Below are 13,541 nucleotides of genomic sequence, written 5' to 3' on the forward strand. Positions count from 1 at the left end.
AATACCTTGAGAAAGCCCTCAAGGGAGACATGCACACTCCACACAGACAGCGGCTCCAGCCAGGAATCAAGGTTTATTCTCATCAATGTTATAAGCCAATGACTATGAATGAAATGTTATTTGATAACCTGCTGTATTTAGAGTTGACAAAATATCCCTCTGAAACATATATACACACACACATGCCCACATACACATGCACACACATGCATGCACACACTGCACACATTTAATGCTAAACTTGTAAGGAAAGAGATTTAAAGGCAAAAAGAAAAGTTGGACCTTAAATTTTCCCTGGACCTCACATTTTCTGAGTACTGAAAGATATCATAGACATAAATGATGGCCTTTTCCAAAAAGTAACTTCTATGGAAAATCCTGACAATTATAAGAGACTACACAGATGATTTGATAGAGCCACTTAAGTGATGTATGTGATATGATCACCAGGAATATTTATATGAGAGATGGGGAAAAAATGAAATGTTGAAAGAGCAGAACCATGAAGAAGCAGCAGATGATCCTGAAGAATAACAACTGTAGTCAGAGATTGGAGACCTGCAAACATGTTTCCTATTCTTTTCTAAAATGAAGAATAGCTTCTTATTACAAAAGCAATATATATAAATTATAGAAAAGTCAGAAGTGCAGATAAGCAAATACTTTAAAAATAAAAATCTAATTATTTGACTTTAATCATTTTAACAGCTTGATTTATATTTTTTCAGATACACACATACATGTTTCTATAAAATTGGAAGTATGCTTATATACTGTATCATAACCTGCTTTTTTATTTTAAAAATATTATGAACAGCTTTTCATGTCATTAAATATTCTTGAATTACATTTCTAATGAATGCATAACATTCCATTGTAAGGATACAGCATAATTTAACTAATTCTGTATTGAGTTAAATTGATTTCCAGTTATTCACAGTAGAAACAGCACTCCAGAGAATAAATGTACACATTCATCTTTGCTTACATCTTTAATGATTCTTCGAGATAAATGCTAGAAATAGAATCACAGACTCAAAGGTCTTCATTGATATATGTGGCTGCCTTGTTTTCCTTTGGAAGGTTTTGTATGGCATCTGCCTTTAAAAGAAGGTTAAGGATATTTTCACTTATAGCATCCCTGAACTTTACCTCAAGTCCTGGGGAAAGTTATTGAAAAGTAGTTTGTGTTCAAGTAAGTACAGACTGGCAAGGTCAATTTTTTATACATGTTATCAAGAACAAATCAACCTCATAAGATTGAACTAAACCCATTATTATGATTGAGTCAGCCAACCTAAAGATGTATTTGGTTTGGACAAATACTATTAATTCCTTAAGTTCCCTTGTGGCCACAGTTTTTTTAAAAATTAATCTTTTTCTGAGTAATCTTGGTCCTATTCGAGGCCATCTTCATATGCATTACCAACATTTCCAGCTATATCCAATATGTAAACTAGCCCTCTGTAGGCATTTGAGTGTATATTTTCCTGAAGAAAGTAAAGTTATATAGAATATAAATGTAAGGTCACCTAGAAGAAGCTATTAATGTATTATGCACAATTTATTTTTTATTGCCAGAGTTACATGTTATTTACATTTAAGTCTGATATCTAATTCTCTATCATATTCTCTTATTAATGAATTAATCCACCCATTCATATTACAGATATTTCTTGAGCACTTACTTTAAGCCAGGCACTGTGTTAGACTTTGGGGTTTAGAAAGACCCTGCTGACCTTATGGAATTTTTCCAACGATGGAAATAGATAATCTATAAGTGCATAAATCAATATATCATGTCAGATAATGCCTCATTTCCTTATCTCTTAAATTCAAAAAATATTCTATTCCATAGGACTGTTATGAGAACTGAGTGAGACTGTGGAAATTGCCACACAGATGTTTAATAAATATCATTTCTTTTTCTTCTTATCTTTTAGAAAAGGGAAAGTGATTTGTATAAATCACTGATACTTCCTTGATATTAAGAAAATAGCAAATTGTTTTTTGATTTTATTTTTTAAATTGTCATATAATAATTGTACATCTTCATAGGGGTACAGGGGTACATAGTGAGGTTTTGGTGCATGTAATTATAGTGATCAGATCAGGACAGTTAGCATATCCATCCATCATCTCAAACAGCAATCATTTCTTTGTGTTGAGCATGTTCAATATCCTCCCTTTAAGTGTGTGAAATGACACAGTCCATTGTTGTTAGCTACCTCATCCCACAGTAATATAGAGCACTAGAACATTTTCCTCCTATGTAGCTGAAATTTCGTATCCCTTAACAAATCTCTCCCTATCCTTCCTTTCCCCCTACCCTTCCTAGCCTCCAGTAAACTCTGTTCTACTTTTTACTTCTGTATGTGAGTGTGAACATAAATATAAAGTATTTAACTTCATATTCCTGGCTTGTTTCACTTGGGGTAATGTTCTCCAGTTCCATCCATACTGCTGCAAATAACAGGAATTTGTATTTTAATGGATACCATTCCATTGTGTATATATCCTACATTTTCTTTATCCATTCATTTATTTTCGGACATGTAAGTTGATTTCATATCTTGGCTATTGTGAAAATGCTGCAGGAAACATGGGGATGCAGATGTCTCTTTGATATAATGATTTCTTTTCCTTTGGATAAATTCCCAGAAGTGGGATCGCTGGATCATACAGTAGTTCTAACTGGCAAATTCTGTATTCCATTTTAAAGGAAGGAATAGGTAACATTTTTTCAAAATTTAAAAAATTTTAATTTTGTTAGAGATGGAGTGATCCTCCCACCTCAGCCTCCTGAGTAGCTAGGATTACAGAGGTGAGCCACAGCACCTGGCATGGGATAATTAAAAAAAATTTTAGGCGTTTGTTTTGTTTCAAGCAAAATTAGGTATCAACTGTTTTTCCACAGAGAAGAGCAGCTAGAGCCTTCACAGCATGTAGTTCTGATAATTCAGGTCTTCTTTTGCCATTTCTCAAACATAGCTATCTTGTGTTGTTAGGTGCAATCTGCAGGACTTTGGAAGAATCATACATTTCATCTCTCTGACCCGCAGTTTCCTGAAGATTAAGTTATGTTATGTGGTTCATAAAGTTCATTTCGGGGCTAACTTCACTTTGTCTGTCCTTGTACAAATTCTTTTGCTAGTGGATCCACTCCCCACCCCCACCATCCCAAAGAAATGACCGCTATGCTCCAGATTGTCTTTGAGAAGAAATTTGGAACCTGAGCCAATCAAAAATGATAGACACTTGACTATGACTTTTTCGAATTTCTGTTTTACAGAGAAGTGGAAAGATCAACTGTGGAATGCTTAAATTTTAATTTGTCCTCATTGATAGGAGAAGACAAATGTAAACTAGGAGAAACTGAAAAAACAGTGTTAACATTTCCTGTTATGTCAAAGGAAGAAGCTAGAGACAATATGATTATTAATAATTGTTTTTTAAATTAATTCTTGCATTATTGAGCACCTGCTATAATCCTCATATGCATTATCTTGTGTAAGCCTTGTAATAGCCCAAAAAGTTAAGAGTGTTCTTATTGTCCCAAGGATGGAGACATGGTCACTGAAGCTGAGTATAGTTATGCAGGATGCGAGTAGCAATGGTAGAAATCCAAGTCGAGCTGAGACCCAACCCATGTTTTTAACCACTTGCTGCTTGCGTTTGCTAACCATTTCCACCAACAAGTGAAAACTTACTTGTTGCTGGAATATATTTTCATCATGGCCTTCCATGGAATCTGTTGAGCTTGTTTTTTCCATGTGCCATAATATGTTTAGTTTCACCTCAGATGAATCAGAGGATTAACTTTCAAGAAACATGGACCCTGGCCACTCTATAAACAGAACCAGAGGTAGCCTTACAGCATCAGAAAATCCTGTGGTAGTATCTCTTCATCCGAACTTGGAGTATGATTTTTAAGAGTTTTTTCTGTCTTTCCATTAGAGCAGGCCAACACTAACTTGATTTTTCTGTGAAATTAGCTATGGATAAAGATGCCTTTTCAAACCAAAGATTCTAACCTTATTTTCCTTCATCACTTTATTAAAACTAGAAACAATCTGAAAAAAACACTGCCCAGCCTCAGGGGCTTAATCAACCCAGTGGGAGAAAGCACCACTGCCATGGTCCCAGCTGCCAAGCTATGTTTTCCCTTCTTCCATACCTTTCCCGCTGCAGCCTCATGTGGCTCCAGAAAAAGTGTTACTCTGTATATCTCATTGTCTGAATCTAGAGCATTCTGATACCCAAATGTGTTTCTCAGAGTATGTCAGTAAAAGGGACCCTTTGATCCACAATCCCCCTTTCTCTTCACAACTCCATCATCTGCATCCTCAAAGACAATCCATGGTGCCTGCTACTCCAAATCTTGCTGACATGATTTTAATATTAGCTCTCAAAGATTTCCTCCACATTTCATGAAAATGCACTTTATAATATAGTATTTCCCCCTACTACACACATATATACATACTGAAACAAAAGAAATTATATTCAGTTTGTACCATTTTCAATTCATTTGACATATTCTATTCTTTTCTTTTTATTGCATTTAAAAAGTGCTGATCACAGCCCACTAAATTGATCTCAGATCAGACTTTAATAAATCAGACTCCCCCTTTTATACACACAGAGCACTGTCTTTATTCCTAGTACTTGTCACAATTTGTAACTCCTAAATCATGTGACTGCCTACTTAATTTCTCCCCCGACCTGCTCCTGGTGTTCTGTGAACTTCAAGAGGATACCTTTTGCTCGCCTTTGAATTTTTAGAGTCTGTAGAACACCTATCATTCATAAATGTTTAATAAATATTTATTAATAAACAAATGAAATGTGTCTAGCCCTAGTCAGGTCTGCATGGTTCCCCCCTAGAGTTCCATCATACTTCTCAAATCTTAAGTTTGCTCATAGCTGTGGAGGTTTGAAGCTCAAAACTGTTGGATGTGCTTCCCACCATAGCTCATGAAGGTCCCGTTGGTTTTTTCTTCCTAGTTCATCTCTAGTTGATCATGACAGATGGGCCAGTGTGTTTTGAAGAAGACTGGCTACTGTCTCACCAAATTCTAGGGGTAGGTGCCTTTCTCCAGGGGAATTGTTGAAGAGACTCTCTACAGGCAGGGAAGACCACAGGGAAAAACAAGACCCCTGGGTTTTCTGACCACCAGCCACTTATTTTTCCCATCAGGAAAGTTTAATCCTCCATGCTCACCTATCTCCTAAGGTTGCTTTGCTGGTGCTGATTTCAGGTCCCAGGCCCCTAAGGTCTCACACTCTTACAGGCCACCCACACAGCTGTAGTCTGTTTTCAGCTGACAGCTAGGTTATTTTGCCTTCCAGGATATTTTCTTTTTAATAGGCAGCTCTTAAAGGCTTCAGAATACATCTCTATTGATGAAATCATCAAGCAACTTGACAAGGAAGAAATTGAAGGGTTCTCTCAATAGCACCCCAAGGAGGCTGACCCACACCCTATAGTCTTCTGTAGTCTGGCTCCATTTTCTCTAGTGCTGGGAATAAGGGAAAAAACTAATACATTGAAGCATTAATTTGGTGCCAGGAGACAGATACTTTATTAGATATCCTTTTTCTTATCACATAATTTTAGGTCCTTGGCAGAAGAGAGATACAAACTAAGAACTGTTGGGCAGCACCAAGATGCAGATGCTAAAACTTTAAAATTGCTAGACAAAATGTTATGGGACTTTGAAATGATTATTCAGACAATTTAACAAAACAATTAAAAATGGGTCATCTGACTGGGTGTTGTGGCTCATGCCTGTAATCCCAGCACTTTGGGAGGCCAAGGTGGGTAGATCACCTGAGTTCAGGAGTTTCAAACCAGCCAGGGCAACATGGTGAAACCCAGTCTCTACTAAAAATACAAAAAAATTGGCCAGGCATAGTGGCACACCTGTTGTTCCAGCTACTTGGGAGGCTGAGGTAGGAGGATTGCTTAAGCTTGGGAGGCAGAGGTTGCACTCCAACCTGGGTGACAGAGTAAAACCTGTCTCGGGGAAAACAAAAATGGGCATCTGGCCAAGTGTGGTTGCTCATGCCTATAATCCCAACACTGGAAGTCCAAGTTGGAGGATTCTTTGAAGCCAGGAGTTTGAGACCAGCCTGGGCAACACAGCATGACCCCATGTGTACAAAAAAATTAAAATTAGTAATAGCCAGACATGGTTGTGAGCCCCTGTAGAACAAGGTTTTAGGGAGGCTAAGGCGGGAGGATTATTTGAGCCCAGGAGTTCAAGGCTGCAGTGAGCTATGATTGCACCACTGCACTCCAGTCTGGGTGGCAGAGTGAAATCCTGTGTCAAGAAAAAAGGGGGAATCCCAAAAAATGTTCCCTTTGATCCATTTTCTATCTGACAGAGACAGGAGAGGTGAGAAAAGGGAATTTAGGGGTGTTTAAGGGATTATTTCCTTATGGTAGCAGAAGGACAAATATTGTTTGAAAATTTTTAAATATTGTATAAAATGGTAATATTTTCTTAGTGGTCTTGATGTTGAATCTGGAGATTGTGGCCATGTAATTCATAGGTAATTTATCATTTTTTTAAGCTTTTACTTATTTTTACTTTTTTTTAAAAAAAAAATGAAGTGCACTGTTGCCCTTACTGGCCTAGCACTCCTAGGCTCAAGTGATCCTCCTGTTTCAGCCTCCCTAGTAGCTGGGACCACAGGTGCACACCACCATGCCTACCTAACTTACCTACTTTTAAATTAGATCATCTGCAAGTTCCAGAAAACTAGATAAAGGGTGATACCACAGGAAAAAAATAAGATTTTTCTCTCTAAGATGAGTATCGAATTTAGAATTATTTAATTAACATTGAGGATCACATACAAACTACAGATATGGAATATTGAGTATTTAAAGTGTTTTGAATGACTTGAATGTTTTCTTTTTGATGCTTAGTAAAAATATTTAATAGTTACAGCTGAATTGGAATATAATTCTGCATAAATTATTATTTACACCTGATATACAGCAAGAAATGTGTTTCCTTATTCATCATACTATTAATATAAATTTTCTATTAATTTTTTAATTGCTTTAAAATCAGTTGGGAAATCAGATTATGAATTTCTATTTTACTGCTTCCACATTTCCTAAGTTAATCAAATACAGCAAGTTAGTGAGTGTAGAATTGACTTTAATTTCCTATCTTTTAACTGAGAGGGTATTTTCGACAGCAAATATTTTGTAGAATCCATTTGTCATTTTTTAAATATTCAAACTAGTTTTATGGCAGAGAAATATTTGTTTCAAAAGTGTGGTAGTCTCTGGGGAAATAAATACTTCCAGACTAAATTCTGTGTGTAGTATTATCATTAATAAATAAACTAAAACATTACTAATTCTGTTTCATAGCCCCAATGTATATTGTATTAAAAAAAAAGTTCTTTTCTGATCTTCTCTAAGTTAAAAAAGAAACAAAGTTAGTTAAACAAGCTGAACAAACTTTGTGTTGAAACTTTAATATGTCCAAGGAAAAGAATTTTGCATTAAGTCCAATACAGAGAGTCGGATAACTTGGTGGAGCAGAGAGCCTCATTTGAGGTGGCTTTTTGTGAACACCATCTCTCAGGTATCACCTCCTACCTGTCACCCTGGGCTTGTGCCCCTCAAGCACCAGGGCTCAGGTCTCTTGTTTTGCCTGTTTCTGTCTATAGTCTCCCTGGCCTGTGCCTTTTAGACAACATAGATTAACATCACCTTTAAGCCTCCAACACTGAACATTCTGTCTTTATAAGGCCTGACTCATTACCAATTTTATTTGGTCAGTTTTACCTTTCTGGAACACGATTTGCTCTTTCTTTTTTCCTTTCATCCTTTGTTTTTTCTCCCTCCCTCCCTCCCTCCTCTCTTCCTTTCTTCCTTCCCCTTGTTTTCCTTCTTTCTCTTTCTTTCTTTTTCTTTTTCTTTCTTTCCGTCTTCTTTCCCTCTCTCTCTTCCTCCCTCCCTTCCTTCGCTTTTCTTTCTTTCTCTCTTTCATCTCTCTTTCTCTCTGATACAGTTGTCACAGTCTAATGAAAATTGTGGCATAAGTGATGCTGCCTTTAGATTCTCCACCTTCCTATTACTGTCCTTTTCACCAACGTGAATTGGTTTGTGGCTGGTAAGTACTTGGTGGGTTATTGCTCATAGATTCAGTTGCATTTTTACTGAGATCGAGCTGTTACCAAAGCAGGGGCTCTGCTTGAGGAAGCAGACCTAACTCTGAAAAATAGGGACTCTCCAGAAACATAATAATCTTAAGGATGGACATTTGTGGCCTGTTATTGTTTCTTCATTCTAGGTGACAGAGTGAAGTAAGTGAGGGCCAAACTGACTGCACACTTATGGAAAGAGGGCTACCTCCACCACAGACAGGTAGTGTGAGGTCCCACTCTTCCAGGATGAACCCAGTATCCCATCTTCTCATTCCTTTATTGGCACCTATTGTTGCTATAGTAAATGCTTCCCTCTCAGGGGACTGCATATAGGTGAAAGACTACCGGGGAGTTTCCCAGGATCTCGCGCCAATGCCAACAAATGGCAAACTTCCAAGTCTAGAGATGGACCTGTGGCATGACTGGGGGACACTTTCCTTCACCAGAGCATTCACATCATCCCCAGTGTGCCATGCCAAGTTCTTCTGTCCAACAATAAACTCTGAAGTGAAATGAAGTGATCACCCAAGCCTTAGCCTGCCTCTGACCACAGCCTATTACTCCACAAAGGTAAATGAAAAGAGGAAAGTTGGTGATGTTTTATATACTGTTAGCAGCAAACTCACAGTCTCAATAAGTTTTCTTTCAAAAGTTTAATATGTAATAACTGGCGTTTCTTCTTCATTCCTAGTTGGTTAGACTGCATCACATCTGCAATGCCAAACTATTCAGTAAGAATGCCAAACCAGGGCCGGGCGCGGTGGCTCACGCCTGTAATCCCAGCACTTTGGGAGGCCGAGACGGGTGGATCACAAGGTCAAGAGATTGAGACCACCCAGGTCAACAAGGTGAAACCCCGTCTCTACTAAAAATACAAAAAATTAGCTGGGCATGGTGGCGCATGCCTGTAATCCCAGCTACTCAGGAGGCTGAGGCAGGAGAATTGCCTGAGCCCAGGAGGCGGAGGTTGCGGTGAGCCGAGATTGCGCCATTGCTCTCCAGCCTGGGTAACAAGAGCGAAACTCCGTCTCAAAAAAAAAGAATGCCAAACCATTCTTAGTCTTAGTTTATTAAGAGTAAAAACTATTAGTTTTAATAGTTTGGCATGCTAGTACTTTTTTTTTTTCTTTTTTGAGACAGAGTCTCGCCCTCTCGCCCAGGCGTGAGTGGTGCAGTGACACGATCTTGGCTCCCTGTAACCTCTGCCTCCCAGGTTCAAATGATTCTCCTGCCCCCGCCTCCCAAGTACCTGGGATTACAGGTGCCCACCACCATGCCCGGCTAATTTTTTTGTATTTTTAGTAGAGACAGGGTTTCACCATGTTGGTCAGGCTGGTCTCCAATTCCTGACGTCAAGTGATCCACCTGCCTTGGCCTCCCAAAGTGTTGGGATTATAGGCATGAGGCCCCGCACCCAGCCGGCAAGCTATTACTCTTACAGTATCTGGACAATCCCTGACAGTCTGAGGCTCTATAAAGTTGCAGTTGGCCTAAAGACCCTATCCCTTATTCTAGAAGGTCTTATTCCTTACAGGCTTTGTAAGGAACCATGTCTGTAACAATCTGAACTCCTCCACTGTATTCCACACATTAGGGATCTTTTAAGTTTCTGTTATGTCCTGGCACAAGCATTTATCGTGACTCTGGGAGCATGTAGGGTTAAAGATGCGAGGCAAGACAGGGCTGGGTTGTCTGATTAAACTGACAGGAAATGGCCAGGGCTCATGTGTGACTGCTTGCAGTTAGGCAAAAGAGGATAAATTAATTGCTTTATGGAAATTCCTTTCTGCATTCTTTAGGAAAAATTTTTCCATGTGAGCTAAATGAGTCAAGGGGGGTGGTTTTGGGCTTAACAGCTTTGACATTGTCCCTTCAAGGAATGAAACAATTAAAGAAACTGATCTCCTCTGAGAAAAAGATGATTTATGATAACCTAACTACTCTACATAAAATATTCCCAGTAGACTCATCAAAACAAGGCCCTCTGATACCACATCATACTGGGTTTTTCCTTATTGGGATTCCCCCATGTTTTTTCTTTAATGCTTCCCCATGTTTTAGAAACAGATTTACTTACCTGGAACCTTCCACCCTCAATTCCAAATTTATCCTAGTACTATCATTTGGGAGTAAATAACGTGAAAGTGGCCTACACTGGTGGAAAGCCCATTCAAGAAACTAAGGATGATTCAATAGTAGAGTTGATAGTATGCGTATAATCCCAGAGAGGAGTTTCATGAAGGATGAGAAGGTCAACAGTGCCTGATGCAACCAAAAGGTCACATTAAAACAGGACAGGGAGGAAGTCACTGGCTGTCCAGCAAAAGGTCTTTAGTGGCTGTATTAAGAGAAGCTTTTACAGAAGGTTGAGGGTGGTAGCCTCATTGGATTGGAACATTGGATTAAGAGTGAGAGGGACTGAAGGAAGTAGGAGCTCCAGGTCAGAGGAAGGGAAGAGAATGAACTTGAGGAAGACCCCATGGATGAAGGGAAGGCTCTTTTGAGGCAAGTGACTTGAGCAGACACAGGAATCAAAGAGGAGTCTGGGGACAAAGAGAGATAGTCCAGGTAATGTAGGAAACATTTGATGAGAAAAGATCTCGAATAAAAACCTGAATGCAATTACTGTTTCAGATGTCTCCTTTGCCTTCCCCATCCCACATTCTAGAAAAATCTTTGGTGCATTAACAGATTTTGGACTTCACAGGGCTTCACTTTTATTGTGTTTGAGATTTGTTCCTTGGTGAAACACAAAGAGACAAAACTACACAAAAAGAGAATCATAGTTGATGAAAAATCAATGTTTAGAAGTTGCTCCTTATAATCCCAGCACTTTGGGAGGCCAAGGCGGGTGGATCATGAAGTCAAGAGATTGAGACCATCCTGGTCAACAAGGTGAAACCCCATCTCTACTAAAAATACAAAAATTAGCGGGGCATGGTGGTGCACGCCTGTAGTCCCAGCTACTCGGGAGGCTGAGGCAGGAGAACTGCTTGAACCCAGGAGGTGGAGGTTGCAGTGAGCTGAGATTGTGCCATTGCACTCCAGTCTGGGTAACAACAGCGAAACTCTGTCTCAAAAAAAAAAAAAGAAGTTGCTCTTAAATCTTTTACCCATTGCTAACATGGGTATTTGAATTATATTTGGAATGTATTCCGGGACTACTTACACATGAAAGGATATTGGAGCCAGGTTCAAAGTCTCAGCAACAGGCTAAAACCTGCTCTTTTTAGTAGTCAGCGGTAAAGCTTAGTATCCTTTTTTCTGAAAGCTTTCACATGCTAAACTCTCCATTGCCAAGACCCTGGGGAGGAAAATACCAGAAGCTTAACTCCTATAGCAACTTTCTCTGAGATGCGCCTGGTGATAACATTTTCCAACAGGGCTAGCTTCTGTCTCCTTCCTTTTCTGTGCCTACCAGTAAAGTCTTGTACAAGTTTCTTAACCTTTCTTTGCTTCAGTTTCCAAATTTGTAAAGTGAAGATATTAATACCTCCCTCATAGGGTTGTTGTGAGGATTAAGTGGGCTAATGATCAAACAGAAGGCACTCATTAAGTATGACTAGCATTGTTACTTGCAGTAATAGTAGTTCTAGTAGTAGGCTTTTCCAGGTAATAGGGATTGAAGATATTCTCATGTTACCTCAGTTAATAGTGGATTATTTTAAGGGTAATCAAAACATAAGAAGAATGGGAAACTACTTAACCAGCACATGAGGTGCAGACCCAAAGGCAATTCTTGTAGACTGACAGGTTTGGGACTCAGGGTCTCTGTGTGTGTCTATTTCTCTGCCACTCCATCACATGTTTAGCAGGGCCAACTAATTTGTCCAAGATCACGCAATTAGTAGATGATGATGCAAGATTTGCACTAGTTATTATTCATTGGAAAGTGATTACTATGTAAGTTAGCATGAGAATATTGAAAATAAATGTCTTTTTAGATTTTTTTTTTTTTTTTTTTAATTCCTATGTAGGCCAAGTGCAGTGGCTCATGCCTGTAATCCCAGCACTTTGGGAAGCCAAAGCAGGCAGATCACCTGAAGTCAGAAGTTCAAGACCAGCCTGCCCAACATAGTGAAACCCTGTCCAACATAGTGAAACCCTGTCTCCACAAAAATACAAAAATTGCCCAGGCATGATGGCGGGTGCCTGTAATCCCACCTACGTGGTAGACTGAGGCAGGAGAATTGCTTAAACCCAGGAGGCAGAGGTTGCAGTGAGCTGAGATCGCACCACTGTACTCTGTCTCAAACAAAAAAAGTCCTATGTATATTTCCTTGCATTCATTTAGGCAGGCTTTATTGTTAACTTTTGTTGGCAGCAGACATGCATTTAAACTACTTGTTATGTCCTAATCTAAGAAATACTGAGAAATGGATGAAGTTGGTCCTAGGGTATCTCAAGGCACAGAGTGTTTTATTCTGTCCTTGGGACAGAGGTTTGATTCAAAATGTTTTTTCAGAAACTAGCCTTGAACCCTGATTTTATTAAAATTCTTTTTATACTCCATCCCTCCTGGAAAATGACTGGATCCCTATTCCCACTGTTGCTTTTTGGGGACCCATTATCTCCCTCAGTTTCCTGTGTACCTACAGGGTGGCCTGGGCTTCAGTTCCTCAGTGTCCTGGTATGAGATTAGGTGGAGGTGGATTAATCTGATGTAGTAACATGATACTGTACTAAGGCTTATCTATTATTCTCTCAATAACTGATCTTTCAACCCAACTAACCATTTTCTATGTGCTTTAATGTGGTAGGAATTACAAGCATAGCAAGTTACAGTTGATCAGGGATTTCTTTCCTCTTTAAATGGTGACATATAGATTTCTGCCCATTGTACCTACTCAAAGCAACTTCCTTTAGGAAAAAAGGCCACAGTCTACTTTCCTAAGCATAAACTCAGTTCTCATTCCACCTCTACAATGGTAAGATGTGTTAGCTTTAGGCAGTCTCTTACCTTCTTTGAGTGTTTCTTGTGTTGCCTACTTCATTGGAAGTAAGGCTCTGGAACAGGGAATGTTTGCCTTCATAAGACTAACGGTTATGCTTTTATAAGAGACTAGCAAAGCTGGAGACATGTTCAGCTCTCTTCTTGTGGAGAATACCTTGCCCTTGACCAAAAGCAGTGTCCCAGAAAGAGCTGTTTGGATGTTGGCTTTGTGCCCATTCATTTAAGAAACAGGTTTTAGGATTTTTTTCTTATTCCTGTTAATAATATTAGATCAGCTTCACCTTTTTTCTTATTCCTGTTAATAATATTAGATCAGCTTCACCTTAGCTTGTTTAATGCACAGTCATCTGGTATAAAAGCATTTGAAAACCCCCAGGGATCATAACCACATTTGTGCATTGGGAAAAGAGAG

General features: G+C 39.0%; 1 protein-coding gene across 5 annotated transcripts in view; it reads left to right on the top strand.

The window, feature by feature from the left end:
* Positions 1-13,541, top strand: part of DOCK8 (dedicator of cytokinesis 8) — a 251,124-nt gene that overhangs the window by 19,802 nt on the left and 217,781 nt on the right. The gene's annotated exons all lie outside the window — the stretch shown is intronic.

This window comes from Callithrix jacchus, chromosome 1 (assembly GCF_049354715.1).
Source record: "Callithrix jacchus isolate 240 chromosome 1, calJac240_pri, whole genome shotgun sequence".
Taxonomy (NCBI): Eukaryota; Metazoa; Chordata; class Mammalia; order Primates; family Cebidae; genus Callithrix; species Callithrix jacchus.